This window comes from Podarcis vaucheri, assembly GCF_965113315.1.
Source record: "Podarcis vaucheri genome assembly, chromosome: Z".
NCBI classification, from domain to species: Eukaryota; Metazoa; Chordata; class Lepidosauria; order Squamata; family Lacertidae; genus Podarcis; species Podarcis vaucheri.
In genome coordinates this window covers 1,310,765-1,324,379 of record NC_138758.1, presented here as the reverse complement: position 1 = coordinate 1,324,379, position 13,615 = coordinate 1,310,765, and the positions used below count along the sequence as shown (strand labels likewise).

The window sequence follows — 13,615 nt, the reverse complement described above, 5'->3', positions numbered from 1 at the left end:
GGGAAAAACTTGACACCTTCAGAAACAGATGGGTTTCAGAGGGAAACAGAGTTAAATGTGGTTAAAAAAGTGAAATACCTGGGGGTTAACTTGTCTTCCAAAAATTTGAACTTATTTAAAGATAACTATGAAAAATGTTGGTCAGAAGTTAAAAAGGATTTAGAAATTTGGTCAAGACTGAAACTTTCCTTGTTGGGCCGAATAGCAGCTATAAAAATGAACGTTTTGCCAAAGATGTTGCTTTTGTTTCAAACCTTACAGATCGTGGACAGAGTGGAATGTTTTGGAAAGTGGCAGAAGGATATCTCAAAGTTCGTTTGGCAGGGCAAAAAGCCCCGAATAAAGTTTAAAATACTAACTGATGCAAAAGAAAGAGGGGGGTTTGCCCTGCCAGACTTAAGGTTATATTATGAAGCTGCAGCCTTCTGCTGGATGAAAGATTGGTTGTTGTTAGAGAACACTGATGTCCTAGATCTGGAAGGGTTTAATAATTCGTTAGGATGGCATGCGTATTTGTGGTATGACAAGGTAAAAACACATAAAATGTTCAAAAACCATATTGTCAGAAAAGCAATATTTATGGTCTGGACAAAATATAAAGACTTATTAGAAAGTAAGACCCTGAGGTGGTTATCACCAGTTGAGGCCAAGGCTCGGAAAAAACCCAATATGGAGGCCGGCTGGCCGAAATATGGGGAAATAGTAGAAAAAATTGGAGAAAATTGGAGGTTACAGAGCTATGAAAGACTAAAGAATAAGGTGCAAGATTGGTTTCATTATGCTCAAATTCAGGAGGTGTTTAAGATGGATAAAAAAACAGGATTCCAGGTGGAAAAATCGAAACTAGAGACAGAATTGTTAGAACCAAAGACTAAGTTATTATCAAGAATGTATAACTTGCTGCTTAAATGGAACACTCAGGATGAGACAGTTAAATCAGCCATGATAAAATGGGCTCAAGACATTGGGTACAACATTATGTTTGAAGACTGGAAAAGGTTATGGACCACCGGTATGAAATTTACAGCATGTAATGCCTTGAAATAAAATATTATGAAAATGATATACAGGTGGTACATGACCCCAGTCAAGCTTGCTAAGATATATCATCTGTCGGACAATAAATGTTCGAAATGTAAGGAGGCTGAGGGGACATTCTTTCACCTATGGTGGACATGTCCAAGAGTGAAGGCCTTCTGGGAAATTATTTATAATGAGTTAAAAAAGGTGTTTAAGTACACTTTCCCTAAGAAACCAGAGGCCTTCCTCTTGGGCATCGTAGGCCAAAAGGTGTCAAAGAAGGACAGAACGTTTTTCATGTATGCAACTACAGCAGCAAGAATTCTTATCGCCAAACATTGGAAGACTCAAGATTTGCCCACACTGGAAGAGTGGCAAACGCAACTGATGGACTATATGGAATTGGCCGAGATGACTGCCAGGATCCGAGATTTGGGAGAAGAAGCAATGGAGGAGGACTGGAAAAAATTTAAGGACTATCTGCAAAAACTTTATAAATTATATGAATCATAAGAATTCGCATGATTTGTAAAGGTTAGCTCCAGCAATGAGAGTGGATGATATATGAAACTAAATAAAATTAATGAAAGGACTAATGTTTAAATGTTTAAAATGACATTATATTTGTTTTTAGAGTAAATCGACAATAAGTAATTTAAACTTAAAATGCAATGATTTGAAAGTACAAAAGAAACGCATGAAACAAGGTTATAATTTGCTGACATTTTTATTGTTAAGAATGCATCGTGTGCGAGATGTGGGGAAGTCCGGTAGAAGACTGAAATAAGCTTTGAAATGATCCATCTTTCTTTTTCTTTTCTTTTCTTGTTGTTTCTGTTTCTTTGTATATCTGACTATATATCTTTATGGAAAAAATGCAATAAAAATATTATTTAAAAAAAATGAAAGACTGAAGAAGGTGTTCGCATCGGAAGAGCAGCTCCTGCACGTGGATCTGGAGAAACCCATGAGGCTAGAGACTGATGCGTCCGACAGAGCCATTGGGGCGGTTCTTTTGCAGCCAGGGAGAAGCAAGCAGGAATGGAAACCGTGTGACTTTTTCTCGAGAAAGCTAAGCAAGTCGGAGCAAAACTATACTGTGTATGACCGCGAACTGCTTGCGATCTATGCGGCGTTTCGTCGGTGGCAACATCTACTAATAGGGGCGCAGCACACCTGCACCACAACATACCCACTCCTCCCAAACTAAAGAAAATTCCCACAACACTTAACAGGTACACACAGACCATGCTCAAAGCATGGAAAACACAAATAGGCAAACTATCCCCAACCCCATCCCCACTAATCCCCCTGGCGTACCACCCATCATTCCACCATGCAGCACAAAACCTCAAGATAAAAACCTGGCGAACCAAAGGCTTATATCGCCTAATAGACTTTTATAAAAATAACAAACCCTTGTCAACACAAGAAATACAAGACAAACTAGAAGACACCCAAATGCCCTGGTTAACACAACACCAACTACATGCCCTCTTAAACAACCCAACAGTAAAATCAGCAGCAACTAGGCCCCTGACAACCTTCGAAAACCTCCTCCTAATAACAAATGGAAACGGTAAAGGAACGGTATCCGCAATATACAAAATACTACTCCAAAATCCCGCAAATCCTCTAGACGCAATCAAAAAACAATGGGAGAATGACATAGGCTATGAGATTAACCCCACTCAATGGACCAGAATGTGGTCTAAACCCCCCTTTAAATCCATATCAACGAAAAGAAAAGAACTCACACTGAAACTCACCTACAGGTGGTACCTAACACCAAGGAAACTAGCGCTAATACACCCAGGAACCTCACCAAAATGCTGGAGAGGGTACACCTCCACAGGCACATACCTCCACATGTGGTGGGAGTGTCCCAAAATCCAACTATTCTGGACAACAACCATACAAGAAATATGTAAAATAACTAAGCAAGTAATAGACATCACCCCAGAATTGGCCCTACTAAACATCTTCCAAGACAACAATGCCCAATTACACCACAAAGAACTTATAACCCACCTGCTCTCAGCAGCCAGAAACACCATAACCAGACACTGGAGAGACCTGTCATGAGTAAGCATGGATCAATGGTACCAAATAGTATGGGAAACAGCCCTACTAGAAAAATTAACTAATAAACTGAAACTGACACGGGGACAAACAGAAGAAGACGCCTTCACCCCGGTATGGCTCCCCTTTATCACATACACAGCCCAACAGGACAATGACAATAATCCACCAACAGCATACAAATCAATATGGCTAACCTGATCCAAAACACCCACCCACCTCACTCACACACGAAAACAAAGATCACCACAGCCAATCACAAGCAAACAATCACACCCTAGGCCAACCCCAACCTCTCTCACCACCAAAGGAACACAAGTGAACAACACAAGCAACACTGACACCAAACTCTAAATACATTAAACATAATAGAAACACCGCCACCCGACCCCACCCCTTTCCATCTTCCCTCTCTCCACCCCCCTTTCTTTTTTCTTTTCTTCTCCCCCTAATGCCTCAACAAATGAAACGGATTTGTAAAAATGTTACATGAAAAAAAATTAAGAGGCACTGCACTTCTGTAAAACAAGAAAATCCTTAATAAAATATATATTTAATAGGGGTGCAGCACAAGATCCAGGTTTGTACTGATCACAAGAACTTGGAATACTGGAGAACCGCACGAGTGCTCAACCAGAGACAGATTTGATGGGCACAAGAATTCTCCAAGTTTTCCTTCGAAATCCGATACGTGCCAGGAGAGGAAAACGTGAGAGCAGATGCTCTCTCCCGGAAACCGGAGTACATGGAAGGAGAGGGGCCGCCGGAGATACGACACATGATCCCCAAGGACCGATGGGGGTGTGGGGGAACCTTGGTGGGGAAACGAGAACTGGCCGGACTCACTAGAAATGACGTGTTCACACAAACTAAAATCTGGGAACTCCGAGACGGAAGAGAAACCCAAGGAGGGTTTGAGGAGAAGGAAGGGGTGCTGTACTATAAGGGGGCACTGTATGTACCGGGGGAGACCCTACGGGGGAAGGTACTCAAACAACTCCACGACAACCCCACAGCGGGGCACTTTGGACAGCACAAAACCATGATGCTCGTCACCAGGCAGTTCTGGTGGCCCAGGGTGAGGGAGGATGTATGGGAATATGTACGGGGGTGCGACCGCTGCCAAAGGGCAAAGGGGAGCGGGCTGCCCCCACAGGATTACTGGAACCCTTACCCACGCCGGAGAAACCTTGGGAGGTGGTATCCATTGATTTTATGACCGATTTGCCAAGTCCCGAGGGAAGACAGCGGTCATGGTAGTGGTCGATCTACTAACAAAAATGTGCCATTTTATAGCTTGCTCACATGCGGTCACGGCAGAGGAAACAGCCAGGTTGTTTTTAGATCACATCTTCCGGTTGCATGGGGCTCCTTCGAGGGTCATCTCCGACCACGGGAAACAATTTACTTCCCGTTTCTGGAGGAAGCTCATGAGCCTGCTGCAGGTCAAAGTGGGCTTCTCAACGGCGAGACACCCGGAAACCAACGGGCAAGCAGAAAGAGCGAACAGTATTCTCCAGCAATACCTACGCTGCTACGTCAGTGAGAGGCAGAACGATTGGGTAGAGAAACTAGCGCTGGCTGAATTTGCGTACAATAATGCTGAACATGTGTCCACGGGAATGAGCCCGTTCATGGCCAATTATGGGTGTCACCCCAGGGCCTTCCCGGGGAGTGGGGAGGAAGGTTGAAGCGTACCTGCGGCAGAGCAGTTTGTGGAAGAAATGGAAGCCCGGCACCAGCAACTTAAGATGAACTTAGAGCGGGCCAAGGAAATTTACAAGAGGCAGGCAGACAAGCGCCGTAGGGAAGGGGAGACCATACGGGTGGGAGATCGGATGTGGTTGTCAACCCAAGGGTTACCTTTTAAGGGGGGGTGCAAGAAGTTGCAGCCCAGGCGGCTGGGACCGTTTGAGGTAACACAGCAGGTGAACCCCGTGGCATTCAAGCTCATATTGCCTGACAGCATGAAGATACACCCGGTGTTCCATAGGTCCCTACTCTCATCGTACAGGGAAGGACGGTGATTCCCGGGGCGAGAGGGAGAAGTCACCACACACCCGCAGGTAGAAGAGAGGGAGCACCACAACTTGGCCATGGAAATACTTGATTCAAGGTGGCGAGGACGCCAGGTGGAGTACTTGGTGGCTTGGGAGGGAGAACCCGGGTCGGAAAACACGTGGGTTCCCACGGAGGCAATCACTGACGGGTATCTGGTGGAGGAATTCCACCGCCTGCTCCTGGACAAACCCAAAGCACTAGCGAGATTCTGGGAGGAGCAATTTGGAACCACAGACGATGAACAGGATTTTGTGGGTTTTTCTGCCTCCAAAGGGGAGGGAGAAGAGGCTTCGGAGGAAGAAGAATCAGACTGGGAGGCCCATCCCGCGGGAAGGGATCAGAGCAGGTGGGAAGCGGGTTTTGAATCCTCAGAGGATGGCGACAGCTCCTTCCGTGGGTTCCCCGCATCGTCGGCCGAAGAAAGGGACAAAGTTGGGTCAACAGGTTGGGCCGGGGGTGGAGGGGGTCCTGGGGGGGAGGTGGATGTCAGGGAACTGACATCGGAGCTAGAGGCAGAGGGAAGGCTCTCAAATGATGCTGGAGAAGGGCCCAGCAGGGAGAGAAGCAGCTCAGCAGATGGGGAAGCAAATCAGCGCAACACCAGGGATAAAGGGGGGCAGATGGGGGAATCGGCGAGAGGGCTCCAGGACTCTTCATCGGACACCAGCGGGGAGAGCACGGGTCCTCCACTACCCACGCCCACCCTGCGCAGAAGACTTCCACGCAAAGGGAGTAGGAGGAGACTGGGTGTCAAACAACTTTTATGTTGGAAAAGGTTTAAGAAATGCCCACTGACGGATTCTGCTAGCGACTGAGGCAGCCACGAAGTGAAGGGCTGTCCAGACAGAAAGGTTTAACAAGGCAACAGAGACAGGAGTGGCGGTAACTTACGCACAAGCAACCCCACACTCATTACATATATATTATACACACTGCCTCAGACCAACACGGCTACCTACCTGAATCTAGAACCTTCTGCCTCTGCTTCTCTCACAGAGAAGCTTCTAGTAGCTTCTAGAATTAAACAGAATAAGAAAGAATAGGAAAGATATTTACACATGAGATCAGTACTTTCTGCACTAAGAAATGCTGTGGGAGGAGCTTATCAGAGCTTGCAGGGCAGCAGCTGAAGGAGGAGCAAAAGGGTTTTCTTGTGTGTGTGTGTTTGTGGATGATTAGCTGCTCTCCCTGCAGTTTGATCCATCTTTTAGATTTAGGGGACCTAGTCTCAATTGTTTGTTGGGGGAGACCTAGGTTTTTTGGGGGGGTTATTTGTCCTGTCTTCACGCTTTTTAAAATGGAGGACCACTGTAGCCACCCCAACGACACATTTTCAAGATGGAGGGTGAGGGAACAACTGCAGTCGCCTGCGGTTCCTGCGCAATGTTTGCCATCTTGCCAAAGGTTGCAGGCAGCTTTACCTGCAGCAATTGTATGTTGATTGCCCTTTTAAAAGACAAAGTCCAGCAACTGGAGGAACGTGTAGCTACGCTCCAAAGAATTAGAGAGCTGGAGCTCTTCTTGGAAGCAACAGAGCACACCGTCTCCACCAAGGAGGAGACAGGGGACTCCCCTGAGAAAGAGGCTAGTTCACCAACACAGGAGCCAGATATATGGAGAAACGTGACTCAAAGAAGTAGGAGGCCCAGGGTTCATTCTGATTGTTTAGAAATACACAATCGCTTTGAGGTCCTCTCCCCTAGCATGGAAGACGAAGAGCAGACTCCATTTGAGGATCTCTCCCTCATTACAGTCGATCAGGTATATGAAGACGAGCAGCAAAGTCAGTCCTCAGGGAATGTGCAGGCGACCTTGGAACGGACAGCTCACGGAAGAACCCCGACCAAACCTAAGAGGAGGCGTGTAGTGGTGATAGGGGATTCCCTACTGAGGGGAACAGAAGCAGTGATCTGTGGGCCTGACAAGATGTCTCGGGAGGTGTGCTGTCTCCCCGGGGCTAAGATCCAAGATGTAACTGAACGACCGCAAGGAATCATAAAACCCACTGACAAATACCCCTTCCTCTTGGTTCATGTGGGAACCAAAGACACTGCAAGCAACAGCCTCCAGAAGATCAAAAGAGACAACGAGGCTCTGGGCAGGAAATTGAAGCAATTAAATGCACAAATTGTCATCTCATCTGTCCTCCCAGTTGAAAGACGTGGCCCAGGGAGAGAGGGAAAAATAGTGGAAGTGAACAGCTGGCTTCGCAAATGGTGTAAACAGGAACGGTTTGGATTCTTAGATCACGGACTGCAGTTTCTTGAAGATGGACTTCTGGCAAGCGATGGGCTGCACCTCACAACGGTTGGGAGAAATGTTTTTGCCAAAAATCTCAGAAACCTCATCAGGAGGGCTTTAAACTGACTAATGTGGGGGAGGGAGACAGTGCTCCTGAAGGTAGGAGTCTATCAATTGATGAAGATGATCATCCAAATGTCATAGACCAAATGGAGCAAACAGCACGCAGACCTAGTGATGGGAGGGGAAAATCCTTAAATAAGAGACACGGGGGAATGATTAATGGACTTCAATGTCTGTACACTAATGCGCAAAGCATGGGAAATAAACAAGATGAGCTTGAGCTCTTGGTACAGCAAACTAAATATGACATAATAGGCATCACTGAAACCTGGTGGGATAAGTCCCACGATTGGAATTTAATAATGGAGGGATACAATCTATTTCAGAGAAACAGACCAGACAAGAAAGGAGGAGGAGTGGCGTTATATGTCAGGGATGTGTATACCTGTGAAGAGATCCAAGATTTAGAACCTCAAAGCCAAAGTGAGAGCATTTGGGTCAAAATTAAAGGAGAGAAGAATAACAGAGACCTCATTGTGGGAGTTTACTATAGATCCCCAAGCCAAACGGAGGACATAGATGATGCCTTCCTGGAACAGATGGCCAAGCATGCAAAAGGAAGGGAGATAGTAGTAATGGGGGACTTCAATTACCTGGCTATTTGTTGGATGTCAAACTCAGCAAAGAGCATAAGGTCAAACAGATTCCTCACTGGCCTTGCAGACAACTTCCTTGTCCAGAAAGTGGGAGAAGCAACAAGAGGAACAGAAAACAATGCCCGACCTGAAGAATTTGGAGCAAATGATTCAGCAAAGGAAACACAGCCCAGAATAACTAAGGAGATAGTACAAGAATACTTGGCTAGTTTAGATGTATTCAAGTCTCCAGGGCCAGATGAACTGCATCCAACAGTATTAAAAGAACTGGCAGATGTGATCTCAGAACCACTGGCAGTCATCTTTGAGAATTCCCGGAGAACAGGCGAAGTCCCGGCAGACTGGAGGAGGGTAAATGTTGTCCCTATTTTCAAAAAGGGGGAAAGAGAGGACCCAAATAATTATCGTCCAGTCAGTCTGACATCAATACCAGGGGAGATTCTGGAGCAGATCATTAAGCAAACAGTCTGAGCACCTAGAAAGGAATGCTGTGATCACCAATAGTCAGCATGGATTTCTGAAAAATAAGTTATGTCAGACCAACCTGATCTTGTTTTTTGACAGAATTACAAGCCTGGTAGATGAAGGGAACGCAGTGGATGTAGCCTACCTTGATTTCAGCAAGGCATTTGACAAGGTGCCCCATGATATTCTTGTAAAGAAGCTGGTAAAATGCGGTCTTGACTATGCTACCACTCAGTGGATTTGTAACTGGCTGACTGACCAAACCCAAAGGGTGCTCATCAATGGTTCCTCTTCATCCTGGAGAAGAGTGACTAGTGGGGTGCCACAGGGTTCTGTCTTGGGCCCGGTCTTATTCAACATCTTTATCAACGACTTGGATGATGGACTCAAGGGCATCCTGATCAAATTTGCAGATGACACCAAACTGGGAGGGGTGGCTAACACCCCAGAGGACAGGATCACACTTCAAAACGACCTTGACAGATTAGAGAACTGGGCCAAAGCAAACAAGATGAACTTTAACAGAGAGAAATGTAAAGTATTGCACTTGGGCAAAAAAAATGAGAGGCACAAATACAAGATGCGTGACACCTGGCTTGAGAGCAGTACATGTGAAAAGGATCTAGGAGTCTTGGTTGACCACAAACTTGACATGAGCCAACAGTGTGACGTGGCAGCTAAAAAAGCCAATGCAATTCTGGGCTGCATCAATAGGAGTATAGCATCTAGATCAAGGGAAGTAATGGTGCCACTGTATTCTGCTCTGGTCAGACCACACCTGGAGTACTGTGTCCAGTTCTGGGCACCACAGTTCAAGAAGGACACTGACAAACTGGAACGTGTCCAGAGGAGGGCCACCAAAATGGTCAAAGGCCTGGAAACGATGCCTTATGAGGAACGGCTAAGGGAGCTGGGCGTGTTTAGCCTGGAGAAGAGGAGGTTAAGTGGTGATATGATAGCCATGTTCAAATATATAAAAGGATGTCACATAGAGGAAGGAGAAAGGTTGTTTTCTGCTGCTCCAGAGAAGCGGACACGGAGCAATGGATCCAAACTACAAGAAAGAAGATTCCACCTAAACATTAGGAAGAACTTCCTGACAGTAAGAGCTGTTTGACAGTGGAATTTGCCGCCAAGGAGTGTGGTGGAGTCTCCTTCTTTGGAGGTCTTTAAGCAGAGGCTTGAAAACCATATGTCAGGAGTGCTCTGATGGTGTTTCCTGCTTGGCAGGGGGTTGGACTCGATGGCCCTTGTGCTCTCTTCCAACTCTATGATTCTATGATTCATGATGGCTGGTAGTTTGTTAAGAGGGAGATAGTAAAAGCACAACTTCAGGCAATACCAATGAGACGGAAACATGGAAGGTGCCTAAAGAAGCCAGGGTGGCTATCTAAAGAACTTTTAACTGAGTTAAGATTAAAAAAGGGTGTGTACAAAAACTGGAAAAGGGGGGAAACCACCAAAGAGGAATTCAAACAAATAGCCAGCACATGTAGACACAAAGTCAGAAAAGCTAAAGCACAGAATGAACTCAGGCTTGCTAAAGAGGTTAAAAGCAACAAAAAAGGCTTTTATGGGTATGTTCGTAGCAAAAGGAAGAACAAAGAAACAGTGGGGTCACTCAGAGGAGAAGATGGTGAAATGCAAACAGGGGACACAGAAAGGGCTGAACTCCTCAATGCCTTCTTTGCCTCAGTCTTCTCTGATAAAGAAAACAATGCCCGACCTGAAGAATTTGGAGCAAATGATTCAGCAGAGGAAACACAGCCCAGAATAACTAAGGAGATAGTACAAGAATACTTGGCTAGTTTAGATGTATTCAAGTCTCCAGGGCCAGATGAACTGCATCCAACAGTATTAAAAGAACTGGCAGATGTGATCTCAGAACCACTGGCAGTCATCTTTGAGAATTCCTGGAGAACAGGCGAAGTCCCGGCAGCCTGGAGGAGGGCAAATGTTGTCCCTATTTTCAAAAAGGGGGAAAGAGAGGACCCAAATAATTATCGCCCAGTCAGTCTGACATCAATACCAGGGAAGATTCTGGAGCAGATCATTAAGCAAACAGTCTGTGAGCACCTAGAAAGGAATGCTGTGATCACCAATAGTCAGCATGGATTTCTGAAAAATAAGTCATGTCAGACTAACCTGATCTCGTTTTTTGACAGAATTACAAGCCTGGTAGATGAAGGGAACGCAGTGGATGTAGCCTACCTTGATTTCAGCAAGGCATTCGACAAGGTGCCCCATGATATTCTTGTAAAGAAGCTGGTAAAATGTGGTCTTGACTATGCTACCACTCAGTGGATTTGTAACTGGCTGACTGACCGAACCCAAAGGGTGCTCATCAATGGTTCCTCTTCAAAGGCCTGGAAACGATGCCTTATGAGGAACGGCTAAGGGAGCTGGGCATGTTCAGCCTGGAGAAGAGGAGGTTAAGGGGTGATATGATAGCCATGTTCAAATATATAAAAGGATGTCACATAGAGGAAGGAGAAATGTTGTTTTCTGCTGCTCCAGAGAAGCGGACACGGAGCAATGGATCCAAACTACAAGAAAGAAGATTCCACCTAAACATTAGGAAGAACTTCCTGACAGTAAGAGCTGTTTGACAGTGGAATTTGCTGCCAAGGAGTGTGGTGGAGTCTCCTACTTTGGAGGTCTTTAAGCAGAGGCTTGACAACCATATGTCAGGGGTGCTCTGATGGTGTTTCCTGCTTGGCAGGGGGTTGGACTCGATGGCCCTTGTGGTCTCTTCCAACTCTATGATTCTATGATTCTATGATTCTATCAGGCTATCTGGGAAAGCTTCTACAAAAGGCCTTCTAGGTACTATTCTTGAAAAATAGTTGCCAAGAAGCCAATTGAAAGTCAAAATGTGTCCATTTGACAGAAGGGAAAGGCGGGTGAGAAAAAGTTGTGACCTTCATGCAGAACAGGTGGGCTGGCAAGACAAAATAAATACCGTATTTTTTGCACCATAACACTCACTTTTTTCCTCCTAAAAAGTAAGGGGAAATGTCTGTGCGTGTTATGGAGGGAATGCCTACGGGTGGCATGCCTACGGATTTTCCTCCTCTAAAAACTATGTGCGTGTTATAGTCGGGTGCGTGTTATAGAGCGAAAAATACGGTAGATATTTCTGCTGGCACAAATGGGGAAGTGATAGCAACATATTAAAAGGCAACAGGTAAAATTGCAAAGGAGACACACTGAAATGTAAATAAAGACACCTTGTAAACCAGATGTCAGGTACACCTTTGAAGGGAGGGGGTTCCAAAACTAGGTCATCCCCATCAAGAAAGCCTGCTCCTTTGGCATATGGAATCTCAGATGACGACAAAAGGTTGCAGCATTTGAGACCTTTCAGGGGAAAGGCAATAGGAGACACGAGAGACGTTTATAAAATTATGTAGTACATGGGAGTTCCATCTAGCTCACTGCTTCCCCACTTGCTCTAAGGCAGCATCTCTCAACCCGGGGTTCCCAGATACAGTGGTACCTTGAGTTAAGAACTTGATTCATTCTGGAAGTCTGTTCTTAACCTGAAACTGTTCTTAACCTGAAGCACCACTTTAGCTAATGGGGCCTCCTGCTGCTGCCACGCCGCCGGAGCACAATTTCTGTTCTCATCCTGAAGCAAAGTTCTTAACCCGAGGTACTATTTCTGGGTTAGCGGAGTCTGTAACCTGAAGCGTCTGTAACCTGAGGTACCACTGTATTGTTGGACTACCACTGCCATCATCCCTGACTGCTGCCCCTGCTAGCTATAGATGATGGTGTTCTAAACAGACGGAAGGGGGAGGGTTGACCTTTTGGAATTTTGTATGGTAATGTTCAGTTATGCCATCGGAAGAACAGTTGCACTATGGTCCAAGGTCCTATTTCATTGCAGGGAATCACACCCATAGACTCTAATGTGTTTGTAGCCATGCCTGTACTCCTTAACATTGTTTCCGTTAAAAGAGTCACACAAGCAAGACAAAATAACAACCAGCAGGGCAGTGATAAGGAAAAAACACACATTTTATTCACACCCCCTATCAGCAAGGATGTGGGCTTAAGCCTGAGATAAATGGTTATGCAAAACACTAGCATATGCCCAGACTTGTTCCAAACAGGAAAAACAATTAGTGCCTCCAGCAGGCTTTACACACAAGAAAACCACAAGTTGCCTCATGGTATGCTTGTTATGAACACTTACCTGCTATTATCCTAAGGTAAGGCTGATATTAATAAATTTGTTATTACACGGCCCCCATACATAAGAGCAGCTAGTACCACCAAATGATCACAGAAGTGCCACTGATTCAATAACGTGGGTAGACCGTTTGTGCAAAACACTGTATTCAAAATGATCTGTCAAGCTTTGGCCAATCAAAAGTTAGCAGCCAGCGCCACTTGGGGTACAAATCACGGGTACTGCAGCCTTACATCGCAACAGACTAAGGTAAACTAATATAAATTCACTAAAAATCAACGTTCCAACAGATCTTCTCCATTCCACTTTTGTTCCACTCTGAAAAGGGATTGGGAAATATGACTCTAGATGCCATGGATCCCAAAGCATGAAGTCACGTACTCAGTGAACCTCGCCCTAGAGAGAGTGTCAAGTCCAGGTGTCAAGCTGCCACCCATCACAATCACAAAGGTGGTCAAACCAGGAATGGATTCAGACTAGGACACAAAGAGACTGTGATTTACTTAGCTCAAGGGTAAATAGCTTTGTTTTCTATCATCAGTGGGTGTCTGGTGACTGTCAGGAGGGAGGGGCAGGTACCTGAAACTCAGGTTACAACCCCTGGACCTCCCCTTGTGTGACAAATTAGTGATGTAGCAATGATGTATTGATGATGATGTCTGAACTGTATTCTGGGATATAGGGAAAACTTTTAAAAGTCAATGTCTTCTTTTGTTTGGGGTCTTGCCTCTCCGTTGGATTAGGTAGGACCCTGCTATAGTACAGTTACCAGATATTTTTCAATGAATCCGTGGACTTTTCACTGTCAATGGATTTTGTATGGGGACTG

The 13,615-nt window shown here is 45.4% G+C and overlaps 1 long non-coding RNA gene across 1 annotated transcript in view; it reads right to left on the bottom strand.

Annotated features, from left to right (window-relative positions):
• LOC309523593 overlaps positions 1-6,203 on the bottom strand; it is a 46,079-nt gene extending 39,876 nt beyond the window's left edge. Inside the window, exon 1 of the long non-coding RNA XR_014215464.1 lies at positions 6,123-6,203. This is a non-coding gene — a long non-coding RNA (uncharacterized lncRNA). The remainder of the gene's footprint in view (positions 1-6,122) is intronic.
• Between the last annotated feature and the right edge of the window lie 7,412 nt (positions 6,204-13,615).